Here is a 15,775-nt window from a genome sequence, read left to right on the forward strand (position 1 = left end):
CCTATTGTTTAATTTTCAAATAATACATGCACTTTCAGAAGGTGAATCTTCAACCAACTAAAACAACTGTACATTTGAACATGAACGTCTATGTTTAGATCTTGGATTTTATGGTATCGTACCTATTGTTTAATTTTCAAATAATACATGCACTTTCAGAAGGTGAATCTTCAACCAACTAAAACAACTGTACATTTGAACATGAACGTCTATGTTTAGATCTTGGATTTTATGGTATCGTACCTATTGTTTAATTTTCAAATAATACATGCACTTTCAAAAGGTGGATCTTCAACCAACTAAAACAACTGTACATTTGAACATGAACGTCTATGTTTAGATCTTGAATTTTATGGTATCGTACCTATTGTTTAATTTTCAAATAATACATGCACTTTCAAAAGGTGGATCTTCAACCAAATAAAACAACTGTACATTTGAACATGAACGTCTGCAGTTTAGCTCGTTTCATAAAAATGTGTATTAAAAAAAAGTAACGTGTGTGTGTGAATAAAACGTAACGTTTAATATTCCAAAGTGTGACAACAACATTTAGCTATACTAATTAAATTGGAATGTCTATGACACCTTATCGAATGAAGGATTTTGATGAGGAGTTAAAGCGTTGTACAATTTATAGTCCTACCCTTTAGATAGTGCAACGAATTCAATTAAAGAGGCCAACATTCGTGGACAAAATGCAACATGTCTAAAGAAAAAAGTAAACGTGCTCTTTCGGCCTGTAATAAAAAAGCACCATGTAACTGTAATATATATAACCTCTCGACCACTATTATGTCTGTCGTATTCCATTCGGCTTGGTGGGTGCTGGTATTTATCGAAAGGCCGCGTCGTGATTAGATATGGTAAATATAGTGTAATTGACATATTATTGCATTCTTCTTTATTTCCACTCATAAATTGTAATAATTAACATAACTTTTCAGTTTACCATGTATGAACTAACTAAATAATGCTTTCAAAACGTAATGTGTTTTGCACTCATTGGTAAGACGATCCAATTTTATGAATTGAGTTTTAACTAATTTCAATTAGTAGCTGAAACTTCAAACATTTGGATGAGTTTGTCAATTGTTTTTACGCTGTATTAATTAGCATTTAAGTTATATTACAGAGAATTGATATGAGACAAACGTCATAAAAAATATGCCATTATTTTCTGTTTTTGATGATTTTTGTGCACTTAAGTGTCGCAAGTTGACGTAACAAAATTTCATCCGAAATTAAATTCCAGCGTAACTGCGTTAGACAACATTGTATTCCAAATGTTTTTTGTGCATGCTTTATCTTAAAAGAAACAGGTGGAGTACAGGCCCGAAAAATAAAAATAGAGGTTTATGATTTTACGTGGCTTTAGCTAAAACCAACAAATTTCACCGTTACATTTTGTTTTTGTCGGAATCTCAGATTGCATTATTGACAACTACCACGTCGAAAGCTAAATAAAATGTTACATTGTCGTTTTATTTGAGAAATCCTCAGAAAAAGCCTTTTTGTGACAAATAACTCAATTTCATTTTTATCTTAGTTCAGAAAACGTTATTTCCATTAGCGTGATGTTTTAATAAAACTTCGTCGTTTCTGAAAGCATTGTAAATGAAGACCAAATAAAAGAATCTATTGTTTTTAATGTAAGTGTTTCTAGGTAATATAAATTCTTAGTTATATTCTTCTTTTCATGAAAGTTAAATATCACAAAAGTCACGTTTCTCGGAAAACGTTCTTATGACAATATAAATATAAAAATTAGATGTGCTATCCTAATAATATTTATGATCTAATTAACAGATATAGATTACCATTGCAAATAAAATAGTAAATTGATTACACACTCTTCATTTTCATTTAAGACTTGTGAAAAGTCAACATCCTTAAAAGAGCGCCTTATTTCTTTTAACGTCGATAGATTTGTATCATATTTACTTTTCACTACTCTAAGATGTTCCAATTTATCAGGACATCAACCATGAAAGTAAGAAATAGCTAACAAATTTTTTTCGGTTGCATATTCTATCGTCATTTCAGTCAATAATTATAGGGCATAATTGTAGGGTTTTGACAATTACTCCGTCGTATTTCAACCAGTTTACATGCGATTTGGTACAAAGATACTTTGTTACGGGTCCTATAAACGTGTTATTATTAATTAATTAAATGGCCATGCAAATAAGGAATATTTTCCTACAGAACTTCTAAAATCATTATTATAGTAACTGCAGAGATAAGAATAACACGTTTACCAACGAAAGTGGACGCGGCTTAGGACTTTATACTTATTACCATGGTTTTATGCTTTGTCTCAAAAACATAACATATGCATTAATCATTCAAAGTTACAAAGCCGCAATTGTTGATGTATTTTGTCTTTAAAGATGCAATGGACAATTGTTCAAACTTTAAACATATTAGTAAGTACCAAGAGTAAATTAGATAACATAATAAGTTTGATTATTTTAGAAACACGTAATAATGGTTTCTTCGTCTTCAAGACGTTTATGACGAGTTTTGGTTTGAACTGTTCAAGAATAGCACGTGGTGGATATATGGTTTTGTTGTGATGTCACATTTTTATGACGAGTTCTAGTTTGAACTGTTCAGGGGTAACACATGATGAATATATAGTTTTCTTGTGAAGTCACATTTTTTGACGAGTTCTGGTTTGCACTGTTCAGGGTTAACACATGATGGATATATCGCTATGTAGTGAAGTCACATTTTTATTACGAGTTCTGGTTTGAATTATTTAAGGGTAACAGATGGTGGATATACTGCTGTGTTGTGAAGTCATCTGTTTTTGTATTTATGACAAACCTACTAATACTATCTGTCATCATTTCCAGCTTAGAATTACTGACCAGAAGAAAGGCAGTCAGTCAGCAACACCCTTCCACGAACCGATTCATGCTAAGGTATTGCCTGTCCCTTTTATAACAGATCCACAACTTAAAGTACGGGGATTATTTTGTGATGTCGCTCACCGACATCCACAGGGTTGCGATCTGTCCTCCAATGCATCTGATGAACGCGATTTGTAAAACTCCTTTCTTCAGTTTTTAAGTGACTTATGAATAAATTATGCTAAGGAATAATTAGAAGACGTTGGGCCAGAATATACACGTGTTAATAGAAAACGCAATCTAATGTAAAAAACATGTAAATATATATATTATGCCCATTTAATTAATCAAATATTTAATTAACCACGTTTTCTAAAACTGTTTTAGTGATTTGTTGTCGTTGTAGACATAGGTTATTTAACATCCTTATCCAAGATTTTGAGCAGACAAGCGTGTAAGAAAAGTTCAAAGTTTCACAACTCAGATCTACAGATTGTCTTTTAATTATCAAAGTCAGTGTGAGTTCGGAGCTGTACGTTTGTAGTGCAATTAAAGAATAGAATTAAATATATTGATCTATTTGGTGCCTGTACTTTAATTCTATTGTACTTGAAGGCAGTGAGAGTATTCTTGCCAGTAGTCCCACAAATATTAACATTGTAGCTTTCATTGGCGATAAAAAAAACAATATTTATACGTTATACGAAGAAAAAAAACGTTTGTTGAAGCATATTTTTCTGGACCCAATCTCAAATAAGAGATGTTTAAAACAAATTGTAACGGGAGATAATAATGGAAATGAAGTCGAATTCTAAAGATAAAACCTCTATACAGTAACTTTGTACCAGTTTCAAATAGGTATGTAGGATCACAATTTTATTCAATACTTGTTACTGTTACACTGGAGGTATATTCTTGTTTTATCGTCTAGGATACTATTTTATTCAATACTTGTTATTTTTACACCAGAGGTTTGCTGTTGTTCATCGTTCATATAGACAATGTAAACTTATTTTGTGTATTGGATATTGAAATAAATATACTATTCAGTGAAACCCAGTAGAATGACGAATTAAGAAAGAAATGAATTTCTGCTACGTTGTTTTTCTGTATAGTGCTTAAAGTCCGTTACTGAATATTTCACCCCTTATAGAATGATAAGATTGTAACGTTCTCCAGCTGTATTTTATTTCTCATTGGTAAAAGTCACTTTCTTATATTCTTTTTTCCATTATCATTAATAAGTTTTGAAGTACATTCTTGAAAGATTAATTCAGGACCGCCAGTGTTTGATATATCTGGAAAATTCTTCCGACAATTAAAACGACTATATATGGAGAAAGCTTCACTTACGCTTTGCACGTGGACAGATAAGCGCCTAACCCTCTATTATTGTATTTAAAATACAATTAAAGTGCATAGCAAAAATCTGAAATATTCCTTATAAATCATGGACTGCCGTGCATTTAATAAAGCCTTAAACATTAAAGCATTATTAAAATTTCTAATCCTGAGATCCAGTTGATTGTATATTTGAAAGTTATGTCTTGTCAGCCCGTTTGATTAGCATATTAGTTATTGTTTAGCATGAAAATAATATCAAGTCCAGGTTTTTAGAGCTACTATGATATACCAACTGTCAAACAGAAATTACTATATTCTTAAAGACAAATGTGTGTTGAGACAGGAAATAACATCACAAGAGACGTTAAATTTATGGCCATTTTCAACATCAGTTATATAAAAGTAGAAGCTGAATCACGAGTTTATATGTATTTGACTAACTCTAATTTCTCCAAAACTCTCTCAATTAAAAGTGCGAATATAAAGTTACTTTGAATCTTGCGCCTACAAAAACAAATACATTTGTGTCTTAAAAAGATCAAGTTTTAAAGTTACAATGACTATAACCATTACGAAAATTACACAGGCCTGCGATGGTTTTATCTAGTGTAATTCCTGTACGCTGAATCTGAAAATGATATCCATTTTTCTCCATCACGTACAGATTTTTCACAAAACGTCACAACGCAATACATAAAAGAAAGACCACAACACATAGTTTTGAGACTAAAAGACGTATATTTCACACACAAAAAATCAAGACAAATGAGGATGCATATTCGTTTGACATCGATGTTCTTCCATTTTCTCCAGTTTGTTTGTATTTTTGTTAAAAACATAATAATAAATAATTTACATTGTGGTAAACGAAATAATCATTTGATCTCAGTAAAAGTTTTTTTATTCCGGATTTATAACAAATCCTTACGTGATAGAAAAAAAAAAGATTTTTTTTTTAAATCTGCGTAGCTGAATTATGGTAAATCTGTTATTAAAACCCAAACAACTTTTATGAAGTTTAAATTCACAGACCTATGTTGTTTATGAGTGAAAAAAAATCATTAAGTTTGAAAGTTCCAATGACTCTGACCATTACGAAAATTACTTTTTACATCGTGTATTCTTCCAGTTTGTTGTTAAACACAAAGTTACACTATGGATTATTTGTGCTGTACCCACCACTGGTATCGAAACCCGGTTTGTAACATTGCATGCCTTCAGACTTACCGCTGAAATATTGGTTGAACTCGAAAAAAGAAAGTTGTGTGGTAGACAAGAAGAGTTATTTCAAAATTCATACATGATGTAAAATAATAAACTGAGCCAAATTCAGATCTACAACACAAAAAACAAAGAGTTAAATATAATTACCTATACTCCTTTGTCACTTCATCCCATTACACCTGTACATCCAGAAAGTATGAAAATGTTGACGAAACAAATATCTACAAAAAACAGGAAACTTTCTTTCCAGCGTTCATTTCACTTAGAAGTGGATCAAATTATGAAAGATATCAAAATCCTTTTAATGTTTGCGATTACCGATATCTAAAAGATTCGTTTACAAAAACAATTTCACGCGAAAACTAACATAAAATCGAAATTTGTTTAAATTCTTGAGGCCTAAGTCTGTAGCTATGGGCTTCCTCATTAATATCAACATTTTCCTTCCAGAAAATACAATTAATTCCGAGATATATCTGTAATTAACATCAGATTTCTTTTCATTAAATGTAAACTTTCCATGTTAGCATTAATTCTGTCTATCGTTTTATTGATCGAATATTGTACGATCATATCGTTATGTTTTTGAATATTAATAGAGTTTGGTACGTTGCTCGTATAATACTTCAAATTTCTTGAAGCTAAGAGAATATTCTAATAACAGCAGTGAGTTAAGAGCATTCCACTGGTGTTAGTGATTTCAAATAGACATTATAATGACAAGAGACTGACAAGAAATTAAGGACGGCGTTATGAGTAAAATCCTGAAGTGACATTCAGCTTCTTAAAAATCGGAAACAAGTAGTTCTAAAAATAATAAAATCATAAAAAACTCACAGAAATCACGAAGTTGTCAGAATCTAAATTGATCTTATATTCTGTCTTTGAAACCGAAAAATTATTGGACAATAATATCCATTTCATTAAGTTTATTTTCAAAGTTTAAACGCGTGTTTAATATAACTCGCTTAAAGTAAAAAATAGGAACAGCTTTCCTAACCATGTAATGTAATGTCTACTTGAAAAGAGCTTACAAGCTTGTATATTCATAGCCTTGTTTTGAAGACAGACACCGACACAATCTGTTACTTTGTGAAACACTTACAAATCAACCTTGTTATTCATCCTCTACATCAAGCATGGAATAACATAGTTTTCAAATAAATAATGAAGTTTCATTAAAACTATTCGTATTTAATGAGTTATGATTTTTGTGTGTGCCCACGTTTACTGAACGGTTCAATTTAGAAGTTTTGCCAAGTTTATCAAAGAAGATACAGAACTTTCAAACTGCTTTGAGAAGATAGAGAAATTTTGGTTTTATTCTACAATTGATTTGGTTTCTAAATGAAATTTGTGCCACTTCGCCGAGAAACCCTGCTGTCAATTCTTCATTTCGCTTATATGTTATAAGTCAGAGCAAGATGTTTGGCGTCTACAACGTATTTTCGTTAATTCATAAGGCTCATGACACTAAAAACAAAAGAGTCAAAAAAAAAAACAAGTTTGGTCTCTGCAAAGTATTCAGCTTGCCGTTTCTGGTTATGAAACTTTTAAGTCTTGAAATTAGTAAGCATTTTTCTCTTTACTAGTGAACTCTTCCTTTTAAGTAAAACAAAAGATAAATGGAACAGTTTTATATGAAAAAAAGTAAATCCCTTACTTCTTAATGTGATATTATATAGTTAAATAATGTTTTTAAGCTTTAAAGTCTTTAAATATTTGAATGAAAACTAAATGATGATATGTTAGTTTTAAATGCTTAAATAATATAACACTTGCTTAAGGTATATGCTGACGAGATACTATGAAGCTAAATGATGCCATTAACTTTAAAATATTATAAATTTTAATGAAAGTGATGGATGAGACCTTAGAAGGTTAAATATTTAGTATACACTTTCTCTTCAAAGACTATATATTTTTTTATCTTAAGATCTATGGAATATGGAGAGAGTTGGAGTTGAATAAGATAAAACTAAAAAGGCTGTAATAGCCATAGTGTAATCCTATTTAGTAGTTCCATCAGCTTTATTTCAACTAAATTCAATTTTCAGATGCATTGAGGAAGTGCTTCAAGCACTTCATTTTGATCATCCTAGTTATGTTCATTTAACATAAGATAGCCCTATATTACACGATAATCTTAATGAAAAACACCTAAAATTTGTGATATGAGAAATTTCAAAAAACGATTTTCAAAATCCAATTTTATATGAGTTTTATGTTCACAGATTCTCTAAAAACAGAAATTAAATTTATTCTCTTTCAAACAAACTTAACTCTATTTTATAATCATAAAACTAACTCAAAAGCTTAACCATATGCTTTCATAAAAGTTTCTATTTTCAAAAGAAATTTACTTTGCAAACCTATTTCTGCTTCGAAGAAAAATATTAATATACAAGGTCATATGACTATAAAAAAGTCTGTTATTCCAAAGGTCGGCAAGTAAGAATAAGTATGTAATGTTGTTTTTATTACTTTAGTGCAAATCTACATAATGGAATATTTGTGCTCTTATCCATCGCGGGGAATCTAACCCCAGATTTTAGCGTTGCAAGTCTAGAAAATTACCGCCTACCTCACTAAGAAACATAGAATAAAATAGATATGAATGTTTCAGCTACTTTACCTATTAACTTTCATTAGGAGGATAATGTGATTTTTTTTTCCTATGAATATTTTTATTATTATTTCAACAAACCAAAGTTGAAACAAGGAAACATTATTTAAAATTCAAAAACAGCTAAAATGGGATAAAAATGCATCATTTAAAAACACCATTTCGCCATTGTTAATGTGGCATCATCAGGTATTCAGCAAAATTGTACGTACATACAATTGGTGGCGTCAACCACATAATCTTGAGCTATCATAAGTATAAACCTATTCTTTGTGTTTTATTTATTAAAGACTTGTATTCGTTATTAAAATGGCTTCCTTTATTTTGCGTTTATTAAAATTAGGTTCTTGACAAATAATTTAACACTATAAAATCAAAGAATTTCTACCAGTCTCCCCTATATAGAAATTTTGCAGAGTGTGGGATATCTCCAACATTTATATTTATATGGAAAGGGAATATTATGTTTAATATTTCGTATTGAAAAACAACGACAGCAAAGGTTTCTTCCAATCAAATAAGCAAGTGAAAATACCTGTCTGGTTACATTAACCATTCAAAATTATACGTTCAAGATAAATAATTAAACATTAAAGCTCTCTAGTGCAGGTTATTGTGGTTATCATAAAAGTCTCAGTTAGTAGAGAATATTGCAAACTAAACTCTTGTGAAATTGAATAAGGCGAAGTATAGTTATAGATAAGCAAAGTAATAAGTTATTAAGGTTTCTCAATAACAGAAGCTATCCAGACTATGTCTTTACACATTTTATTTCTATACTATACATTTAGTTATTTTCGGAGGATAACATAAATAATATATAACGAGATCAAAAAGTAATAAGCATTTCTCCAAATGCTATTTCATCATAATATGATGCCATACAAAGTAAATAAAATCTCAAATACTAATATAATATATTTTGAACTAGTGGAAGATTATAGTTTCATTAGTGTTTGTACTGAGTAAATGAAGATATGAATTTATCTTCTGTTACATTTATAGAATAAACAAAGAATTATAGTATTTAGTACCGGCCATGTTTACCCAAGTTATACCACAGCCTTCAATGTCGTTGTTATTTTCCCATCGTTATCTGTTTAAACAAATTTTATGTTTATGAACTTCACCTAGAAAAATAAAAAAGTAGATATTAATTGTAAAAACAGGTAAAATGTAACCTTGAATACATATGGAGACGTATATTATTTTATATAAAAAATAATATAATCATTATATATATATGTGAACTTTAATTTGACCCATGAAGCCAAGAAAACTATTTATGGTTTTTATCCATAAATCATAGCAATATAGATTATGAGTTTTAATCTTATAATACACAATCATAAGAACTATTACAAAAATTATGGTACAACTCAGAAGCAAAATCAGTTTTTTAGAGCTTCTACTTAAGAACAACAACGAAAAATAAATATCTTGGATTTGCAATTATAAATCAAATGACAGCCTAAAGTATAAATAGTACAGAGTAAATTAGAACAAGTTAGATATTTTCGGTTATAATCAGAGCTACTGGAAATACAAAAATAAACATTTTAATATGATATGATTTGGCTTTGACCTTCAGTAGCTTTAACGAATTTCTTACTATTCTTATGTTCTGATTTAATTACCATCCGTTATATTTTACGTATTCTTTTCATAAAGGTTTTTATAGTTCGTCAGACATAAATCTACCCGTGACTGCATTGTTCTGTTGATTGGTTTGGTAATTCATCATGAATCAAATAAGGATATAGGTGCGCCTGAGGTCGCCCGTAGCATCACGGATCGCATAGCGGTCAACGTGGTTTTGAATTCGCATATGCAAATTGCTCGTATGAAACTCGATTAATCCTCTATGAACAGATAGATAGGTACATAGAGTTTCATGGGCTACACCAGTATTAATAGGGAATTACATTTGAAAACTTGGCACAGGGTAAAATTAGAAACTGTAATATCAATTGATTTAGACGTTATAATTTGTTCACTATCGTTCAATGATGACCTTTTACTAAAACACTTCAAGATATCCTGGTCTTTAAGTTTTGACTTCATCGTCAGGAAATCGCATCAGTAAAATTTCCCTGTAGGTAGTACAAATTTATTGAATTTCATGTAATGCAATTAATAAAAGTCGTTTCAGAAACTTTTCTAAAAGTTATTTGCCTTACAAAATATATCTATAAAGTCTTCGTTTTTTCTACGTCTCATCCAAGCCAACATGAATTACATAGAGATGTACATGTTAGTGGAATTTAAAAAGTAAGCCCAAAAGGCTCACGAGATAACCATCTTTCAGAAGCGTTCCGGATTGGATTGCTGAAATTGCTTTTTATTGATCAACAGCTTTGCCTTAAACAAATAGCCTCATAAATGAAACTTATGCGAGAAATAAATAGTGATTTTTAAAATAATGCATATTTGGCAATTGGGGAGAACGAACTGATAATTTCTGAAAATGCATAGTTGAGTTGTTTATCAATATTGAATGATTTTCACTTGATAGTTTGAATATGATGAAATTAGCCTGTTTTGAATTTTTCATAAAATCAGCTACTTATTGGAATGTTTGAATGTTTTGTGATTAAGCACAAAGCTACACAATGGGCTATCTATGCTCTGCCCACCACGGGTATCGAAACCCGGATTCAGACATTCCGCTGTGCCACTCTCAAAATATCTGTCTTTCTATTTTACTCTACGTTTCCTATAATAGTATAGTATAAATTATTTTTAAACTTTCAAAGCAAGAAAATGTGGATAAGAAATTTAAAATGTTCCGATTTTATCTAAGGTGAAAACAAATAGTAACTCACGGTTCGTTGTTTTATGCTAATTATATAAAACTCAACATAAAAATTATGCAACAGCCAATACATTTGTGTTCTGTTTTTAGCCCACTAGGATCTCATTGTTCTATGTAGACTTAATGAACTTCAACACCATGGCTGTTCATCAGTCAATATGAATGTTTTAACACACAAGGATTCGATGAAATATTGTGTTCTTAATGTTTCTTAATCTGTGTAATAATAAAAATAATGTAAATCAATTTATAGAACATTACTGCCACATAAGTGTTTCTTTCAAATTTAATACAGTATTTTATAATTTATTCTTTATATATATAATTCAAACTTGGGACTTGAGACTCACATGTAACCTACAAGTCGTTTGTTTCTTGTGTTTTACTAGACACTTAAGGCTATCTTAAAAATGGTTTCAATACTGCAACGAGTTGAAGTAGTATATTACTAAGTACATTTGTTCAAAAGGAACGACTTTCAGTTCTATCATTAATCATAACCTGACGCTGACCTGAGACAAAATATTGGTATTAAAGTAAATTTTTTCTGCAATGTAAAGTCGTTTCTTTTTAACAAATATTTCAAGTAATTTGCTCCAGTTGGCACTTCACACAAGGCAAATTCTAATGTATACAGGATTTTCTGTCAAGTGGTATAAAATACAATATTTCGAATGAATATTTTTGAACAATATTTCTTGTGGATTAGAAAGAAGTTGTTTTTTTTTTTCACTTTAGGCTCAAGATGTAGTTTTCACATTATAAGCAATCAAGTAAAAGAACTAAGAGCTAAGTTTCAATCTTCATTATTGTTTTTCATTGTTCATATTCTGCTTCATGAAATTTTACAAAAGTAATACGCTTAATAGTGGTTTCGCAGAGTGAAAATTGATATTTTCTGCATGTATCTAAATGTTGGCTTCTCTTTCCACAACTTCATATCTCCTATACGTATACATATATTTTTTGTATCTATAGAAATATAGAAATAGCTCATTAAGTTAGTCCAAAAGCAGCTGATTCAGTATTTTTCAACTAAAAAAAATTCTAGCCAAAGAAAAGCCTCGATAAAGAATTTTTTTTTAAATAAACTTGTATGCAATTACCAATATCGCAACGTTGAGGACCCTAATGAACCTTATAAGAGTCCTCAGAACCAGAACCAGTAGAATACTTGAAATAATTGGGTTTCATTTCAAAGGTGCTTAGTCATTACTGCATCAGTTTGCTCCATCTTCTCAAGTTAAGAAGCTGGATTTTAAACTTCTGTTCCAAAAGTAATAGATGGCATGATGTGATTAACCAGAAGTGTTATAACTTTAGTAGTTAACGTTACACAACATATTTTTTCGTCAGTCATATCCATGGAATTAAGAGAAATTAAAATAGCGTATGTTACAATATGAATAATTTATTGAATACGACAAAAATAACATTTTTTTCGGAGGAAAAAACTCACATCGTTTTTACAGAATTATGTAAAGGCAATAACTGTTAGCTGTAAACTCGTATCTAGCATCTCCTTATAAGGATGTACAAGTACTATTTAAAACAAGTTATGGACCTACGTTTAATTTCGCGCTTCTATTAATTCGGAAAGTGGAGTGTATACATGATTACACACAATTTCATGAATAACTTATTTATTTGCAAGATGGAAACAGAAAGCACGGTGCTACTGTGTGAACGTATTAAATGTTTTACTCATTATTATTCGTCAATATTGTGAATAGTAGCATCAAAATACCAAACATTTGTCAACTGACGGAAATTGCATTGAAGTAAAGTAAGAAGCACAGAAAAGTAAACTGAAAAAGTAAAATAATTACAGGATAATTGTCCATTTCTTTCTTTTATTAAGATATATACTAATCAAATCGCAAATTATGAGGAAGCACTGATTATTAATTATTTAAATACATATCTTTTTGTAAAACAAGTAGAATATAAAAGCAGTCTTAGGACAACGTAACTCTTACCCAGTCTTTAAATTTTAGGAGAAAATTATAAGTTAATATCTATTATAACTGTCGGTTAACCATTATACGTTGAACATCATTCGATATTTTATTCAATTTAGTACAGCATTCGTCAAGGTTTGACAATTATAAATGTTTCATCATAACCAACGTTATTTTCAAGTATATTAGAGTCTCTGCATGTTTGGGAAAAGAAAAAGAAAAACCTTGGTTTATCATAGAGACAGATTGGTTGGTTTTTTTGTTTGTTTTTTAGAGTTTATTGGCTTTGCCAAACATATCTGATGTTTCACCACTTTTTGGGTTTTGGTTTTGTTTACTTAATTATATGCAATGAGGCCAGCTTAGCATGGCCTAATAGTTAGCATGCTCGGGATGTTAATCTGAGAGCTATGGTTCGCGTTCACATAATTGGTCAGATAAAAGTAGTCCGCCAGTGGGACAGCGGTAAGTTTACGGGGCTACAACGCTAGATTTCAGGGTTCAATTTCCCGCTATGGATACAGCAGATAGCCCAATGTGGCTTTGCTCTAAAAGCAAACAAACGCAGACACGACTAGTTGAGCAGTCAGCGGTGGGTGTTGTTGACTAGCTGCTTTCCCTCTTATATATCATTTCAAAATTAGGGACGTATAGGCACAGATAGCATTCTTGTAGCTTTATGCGAGAATTCTCAAACAAAGAAGAAAATCATGTGGCTTTTGGCACATTACGAAAACATTTCGTAAACGTATTTTGTTGGCCTTTTTTTCCTTATTTTATTGTAAACGTAATGAAAAAAACGTTTAATCATTTATTGAAAGTGCAATATTTTTTATGAGAAAAAAAGACAATCAATTATTTAGGATGGAAGACGGCATCGTCCAATCGAACGAACACCTATACCCCACTCTTATGACCCCACTCCCCAGTGGCACAGCTCTATGTCTGTGGACTTACACTGCTAGAAACCTGGTATCGATACTCGTGGTGGGCAGAGCACAGATGGCCCATTGTGCTTAACTACAAACAAACAATTTTTGCGATGGGGCTACCATTGCTGTTTTCAACGTAAAGTGAGTTCTCAAAAATTGAAATACGGATCTTTTGTATGTCTCACGTTAATTACAACTTGTGTAACAACTAGAATTATGTGACATTCTTTGGAGGATTTTAAATATACTCCACGAAAATCAATTTTAAGCATAATTTAGCCATTTTTTTTCAACTGTCAAGGGAAGCAGACATCTATACCTTAAAAACATCTAATTTAGTTTAAAAGCTAATTTTGCAAGAAAACAGCATGAATTATCTTGTATTTGCATATCTCATATGATATTCTAGAACGTTTGCCACTTAGAAAGCTCCCCCTTTTAATGGCATACCTTTTTAATGGAGTATGTTTTTAATTTAAGTTAATTAAGTAGGAAAGCAGTATTAAAAGTGTTAAGAAAATATAATTGAATTAATTATTTCTCTTGTTATATATGAATTTTTATCGATGAGAAGACTAGATTTAACCAACAAGAACTGTTAATAATTATCGATGATATATTAAAACAAAGGTTGGGTTTAGTATAATATGACTATAACATCTTGGTTTTTATGCCCAAATATCATATTGGGGATTGGAATGCTAAGTTTAGCACTAGTTTTGCTGTGTACTCCAATGACGTATAGTATTCTAATTATTTGTTACTCTTATTATTATTTCTTATGTGTTCTTTGGTGGAACAGCGGTATGTTTACGGATTTATAATGTTGAAATAGGGGGTTCGATTCCCCGCAATAGATACAGCAGATAGTTTGGTCTAAAACAAATAAAAATATTATTTAATTTTTTCAGTTAAGAGCAATCGCCTTCCCACTTCTAGCTGCGAAAAGTGGTAAAAATGTACGACGTTTTGGGCACCAAAATATGGGTTTTTTTTCTCTTAGTTTTTCTTTTTATGTATGTAAGGTAGTCGAAGTTGATGATAAAGCGAATAGACGGGTACCCCTCAATGGAATTTAGATCTTATTTCCATTGATACCTCAAAAACCAGGACATATAACCTTGGGTTTTGTGACCCAGTGTCGGTTGTTTGTTTTGTGGCTGCGGTTTATTTTTATTTTTTATTTTTTTTGCAAGAAACTAAATCTAACTATATATATACACTGAGTGGTCACAAGTAAATAAACACCTAATGTTTCGTCATTTAACTGATTCATGCTAACTGATTTGTGTTCACAGAGCACTATATAAATGAAAATGGTCCGCACACTAATTATTTTGTGCTACACCATGCCTTCTCTCGAATTGTCAGATTTTGTTAGAGGAATGATACTTGATCAAGCAGATGGTGGAATAAGTCAGTGGAAAATTTCGCAGAATTTGGTAATCCCGCTTTCGACAGTCAACAGAATCATCGTGCAGTTCAGGAAACACGGCAGGAAACAACTGAGCAGCGTCCGGGTCGTCCTGGTCCATCGGAGAGGACAAAAAGGTCTGTTAAAAGGAGCATCGAAATGGATCCCAGATTAACGACTGCAGAAGTGGCCAAAGTTGGTGGGATGAGCCGGAAATCTGTTCAACGGAATCTCCACAGATTGGGTTATCGTTGCAGAGCAGCTAGACGGAAGCATTTATTAAGACCTGCCAACATAGTCAAACGAAAGTAGTGGGCAAGTGATATGATGATCAAGCCTCTGGACTTTTGGAAGACCGTATTGTTCTCAGACGAATCAAGATTCGCTCAATTTTCGGACAGTGGAAGGATATGGGTCTGGAGAATGCCTCGCCAAGAGTTTTGGCTCAATAGATTGCAGCCAACTGTGAAGCATGGTGGTTTCAGCATGATGGTTTGGGGACCTGTTTGGGTTGGTGGGAGATCGAGCTCAGTGGAGTGCGTTGGTAGCATAAATTTTGCGAAATGTTGGAGGAAAGACTCTTGCCACTTTATTCCTCGGG

This window comes from Limulus polyphemus, unplaced genomic scaffold, assembly GCF_000517525.1.
Source record: "Limulus polyphemus unplaced genomic scaffold, Limulus_polyphemus-2.1.2 Scaffold133, whole genome shotgun sequence".
Classification (NCBI taxonomy): Eukaryota; Metazoa; Arthropoda; class Merostomata; order Xiphosura; family Limulidae; genus Limulus; species Limulus polyphemus.